The sequence below is a fragment of the Puma concolor genome, chromosome D3 (assembly GCF_028749965.1).
Source record: "Puma concolor isolate L17-30 chromosome D3, mPumCon1.1.hap2, whole genome shotgun sequence".
In the NCBI taxonomy this organism is placed as follows: Eukaryota; Metazoa; Chordata; class Mammalia; order Carnivora; family Felidae; genus Puma; species Puma concolor.
This window is the reverse complement of record NC_141678.1, coordinates 87,420,407-87,424,735: the sequence shown is the minus strand read 5'-3', so window position 1 is coordinate 87,424,735 and position 4,329 is coordinate 87,420,407.

The following is a 4,329-nucleotide window of genomic DNA, read 5'->3' as shown; positions in this document are numbered from 1 at the left end:
AAGTCTGAAAGGTTTATGTTTCTCTTTAAAAAATACAAACAAGTGGGGCTCCTGGGTGGCTTAGTCAGTTGAACGTCTGACTTCAGCTCAGGTCATGATGTCACGGTTCATGAGTTCAAGCCCCATATCGGGCTCTGTGCTGACAGCTCAGAGCCTGGAGCCTGCTTCAGATTCTGTGTCTCCCTCTCTCTCTGCCCCTCCTCCACTCACATTCTGTCTCTCTCTGTCTCGCTCTGTCTCTCAAAAGCAAATAAACATTAAAAGTAAAAATGAAAATAAAATAAAATAAAATAAAATAAAATAAAATAAAATAAAATAAAATAAAATAACACAAACAAGTCTGTCCAGGGATTCAAAGAAAACTGAAATCCCTCAAACAGGAGAAAAATAATAAAGCATTATGGGATGTAAAAAAGTAGGGAATATTCCATTGATCTTTCATTTATTCCCTATGGCATTTATTTCAAGAAGCCTGGAAATGGGTTCACCTGGATTGCTTCTAGGCTAATCAGGAAGCCAAAAAAGAGAGAGAGAGAGAGAGAGAGAGAGAGAGAGAGAAGGAAAAAAAAAAAAGAAAGAAAAAAAGACCATGCGCCCTCACTAAAAATTTCCAAAGGTTCCAAAGCCCCAAACACTCAGTACCATTAAAGTAATCTCCATATAATGAACTTAATGAATGACTTAAATGAAAAGTAATAATTACACAATTGGACAATAATAAACGGAGATTGCATGCAAATTATTCTCCAGCTCTTTCCTCCGTATTCCAGGCTAGACCGAACTTGTGTCTCAACCCCACTGATGTTTCCCCCCTTGAGACAAAGTACAATGTACAGCATGAATCCAGGTTGCAGAACATCACACACAGAAACCATTGCTGTTGGAGGGGTTTCAGGCCACAGTTGGCACAGTAAAATTCAAAAAAACACCAAAATATCACAGGCCCCGATTCAGCCATCTTACCTGGCTAGAGGAAATGGAATCCTTGCAAAGTATTGATCGATCAGTTTATGCTGATTCTCATTTCATCAATGGCCATGGGCATATGCAAATACTTTTTAGCTCGGTCATTACACACCACACGAGGCACATAAAAATAGCCAATCATCTTTCCCTAAACAATAAAATTTTTAACAGTAAAAAGAAGCCAAACCCAAAGATGGTCAAGGAAAATAAATGCGCTGTTATAATGAGGCAGCACTTACTTTAACAATTCCATCTAGGAATTACCCATAAACCAAAAGTAGGTTAGATCCCAAGGTGAGATCCACATTTCCTCCGAATTAATGATGCACAGGTGTAGCTGCGGCCTGAGGGAGAGGGCGTCTTGCTGACACAGCCAATCCCCCTGTAGAGTCCACACCGCACTCCATGCCAGAGATTCTTCCACACTATTCCCAGAAATCCCGGCTGCCCTTGGAAGAAGATCTTTGCAAAGAAAATTTGAGCCAAACACCATTAGAAGACAGCAAATTTCTCTCCATTTTACTGAAATTTGAGTATAAATTATCAAATTGTCCAGTCAAAGTCTTCACGTTTGCATCCCAATCCATCATCATTGAGTTTATTACTGTCATTAGTATGGTACTCGCAGGACCGTCCCAGAACGTGTCAAGAAAGCAAAAGACCAAGTACATATCTCTTCCAAAATGTTTCTTTAAATCTTGCACAATTCTTCAACACAAATCGTACCTCTTGTAAGTTAAGATTACACATTAAATTCAATGCTAAACTGGGACAATCTTCAATTAGAACTGTATTAATACAACTCAGTTCACAGTTCTAACCATGTGTTTAGATTTTACTGTGACTGGTCAGGACAACCTAGCACCATGGAAGTCGCCCAGTGAGAGGAAAAAGGTTAGAGAGGGAAGGAAAGAGTGAGAGAAAGAGAGAGAGGGAAGGAGGGAAGGAATGAGAAATAGAAAGAGAGAGAGGGAGGGAGGGAGGAAAGGAGGGAGGGAGGGATAAAACAAGAAAGAGATAAATGGGGGATGAAGGATTGAAGGAAGAAGGAAAGATGAAGGAAGGAAGGAAGGAAGGAAGGAAGGAAGGAAGGAAGGAAGGAGAAAGAAAGAAAGAAAGAAAGAAAGAAAGAAAGAAAGAAAGAAAGAAGAAAGAAAGAGAAAGAAAGAAGGAAAGGAAAAAGAAAAAAGAAAATAATAGAAGGTGAAGAATCACCAGCTGCCATCTGCTTGCAAGTGTTTTTACTCCTCTGGTTTATTGTTCCTGTTTATGTGTGTGTGCACATGTCTATACTGAGTAGACCAGAACTTAATTTCCAATATAGAATCAACTACATCCCACAAAGGATTTGAAGTCGGCTCCCTTCACCTGTAGGGAAAGTATGTACGTCACTCCTTCAACCTGAGGACCTTCCTCAACACGCACGAAAAGAGGCAGCTAGCTGGCAAAGTTGTAAGGCTGTGTGAACCAAAGGTTGCAAAATGAGAATCAGTAGCTCAGAGAAGAGAGCTTCTTAAAAGCCTAAAGAGGAGGGGCGCCTGGGTGGCGCAGTCGGTTAAGTGTCCGACTTCAGCCAGGTCACGATCTCGCGGTCCGTGAGTTCGAGCCCCGCGTCAGGCTCTGGGCTGATGGCTCAGAGCCTGGAGCCTGTTTCCGATTCTGTGTCTCCCTCTCTCTCTGCTCCTCCCCCGTTCATGCTCTGTCTCTCTCTGTCCCAAAAATAAATAAACGTTGAAAAAAAAAAATTTAAAAAAAAGCCTAAAGAGGAAGAAGGGATCTGAGAAACCCTGGAAATGATGTTAGGATAGATGAAAAAGATGTGGAAAGAAGACAAAAGACAAAGGCATGGAAGACAAAAAAAAAAAAAGGGACACGATTCAAGCACCTCAGTGTGGTTACCAGTATCCTCACTGCTTCTGTACTGGTACACATTCCAATCAAAATCTTCAAACAGAGGGGTTACTGGGTGGCATCAGTTGGTTAAAGGCCCGACTCTTGGTTTCAGGTCAGGTCACAATCTCACAGTTCCTGAGTTAGAGCCCCACATCGGGCTCCATGCTGACAGCTCATAGCCTGCTTGGGATTCTCTCTCTCTCTCTCTCTCTCTCTCTCTCTCTCTCTCTCTGCCCCTTCCCTACTTGCTCTCTCTCTCTCAAAACAAATAAATTTTTAAAATTTTAATAAAAAATCTTAAAGCAGAAACTTAAAAAGTTATTGTCATTGGAGCAAATGGCTTGTGGAAAGGAGCACTAACAGAACATAAAGCTAAAACTAGAAATTGGATCTAAACTCTGGGAGCCTAGGAAGCCCCGAAACAAAACATGTGTTTAGATTTTAACCTGTAGGTGTCAGGAGTCACTGAAGGGTCTCATTCCATGACGGGCACAATGAAAGGGATCTTTCAGAAATACCGAATTGGCAGCAACGTTAGGATGAACCCGGGAGGCAAAAGGCGGCAACCTCAATCCGATAAATGAGGTGTGTTCACTCCAACGCAAGACAGATGAAATTTTTATGAAATTCTCCACTTCAGTTTTGAAAAAGACAAATCAATGTTGACAAATCGAAGCATGAGAAAAGGACGCAGCATCAAGGTCAGAAGTGGGTCTGTGGTGTTTCTTCTAATCAAACAGTTCAGAGGCAGGGCCTGTTCAATAATTAAACGTTTGTTCTCAGTGCATCATGCCATTGTGTCATTCTGGAACGCCCGGGAAGCAGCAAAGAGGAGTGCAGGTCATTTGACTTCAATTGGAAGAGTTGTGATCAAGGAAGCGAGTGCCAGGCTTTCTTCCCCAAATTCGCCTAGTGGCTGGAGCCGGTGCTGGGAGCCCAGCTGAGACCAGAAGGGCACACAGCAGGGGACACACGCGAGAGGCAGGCAGGTGCTTGGAGGAGACACACGCGGGCTCCGTGCTTCTGCAGACCAGGATCCCAAATCCACACATTTTGGAAAACGCTGACAATTTACAAGGTTTCTGTCGTGTGCCTCTGACTCTGATGGCACAACCAGTGGGCGCAGAGCTGAGGCTTCCACGGAGGACCGTCCAGCGCTTTCTCATTCCAGCAGGTCAAGCATCTTAAGGAAGACATTAAGACGCCTTCCCTAGCGTCTCCCCTCCTCCAAAATACCCTGCCAGCTCTCCTCCTCGTGGCCCACCCGTACTGTCTCCTCCATTCCCACCTGACTGGATTCCTCAGACGTTGGAAAGCGAGCCACCTATTTATTTGCAAGTAATCACTTAAAGTAAGCGTTTAGCTATTGAAGCCGTCATCTCGTCGCCTGAAGGACCGGAGCCAGCTATCAAAACCACATAGAAGAAAACAGGGTAATCGATAAAGACGTTGGGAATTTGAAGGAAAGAG